We start from the raw sequence: 299 nt of genomic DNA, 5'->3' as shown, positions 1-299 counted from the left end.
TGTCTGTCTAGTTAATCGCACTCTTGGCTCTGGCGGTGACCTTGATTGGCGGAAATCCTATCAATGAAACGACATCGAGCGAAGAAATCAGCGAAGGCCCTCAGCCGGTGACAGAAGGAGGACCCACGACCTCGACATCCTCAAAGCCGTTCGAGAAGGATTTTAAAGAAATGAAGAAAAAAGGAGATAAGGTGGTTAATGCCCAGCGCACCTACGGGAAGTGGAGACCTAAAGGACCTTTTGGATATTACGGTTTCTTTGAGGGTGATAAAAAAGTTCTTGGGCAAGGTATTCATGGA

The 299-nt window shown here is 47.2% G+C and overlaps 1 long non-coding RNA gene across 1 annotated transcript in view; it reads left to right on the top strand.

Annotated features, from left to right (window-relative positions):
• Positions 1-279, top strand: part of LOC119591290 — a 2,150-nt gene extending 1,871 nt beyond the window's left edge. The window contains exon 2 of the long non-coding RNA XR_005230330.1: positions 12-279. This is a non-coding gene — a long non-coding RNA (uncharacterized LOC119591290). The remainder of the gene's footprint in view (positions 1-11) is intronic.
• Positions 280-299: the final 20 nt, after the last annotated feature.

Source organism: Penaeus monodon, chromosome 28 (assembly GCF_015228065.2).
Source record: "Penaeus monodon isolate SGIC_2016 chromosome 28, NSTDA_Pmon_1, whole genome shotgun sequence".
Classification (NCBI taxonomy): domain Eukaryota; kingdom Metazoa; phylum Arthropoda; class Malacostraca; order Decapoda; family Penaeidae; genus Penaeus; species Penaeus monodon.
This window is presented reverse-complemented; position numbering and strand designations above follow the sequence as displayed.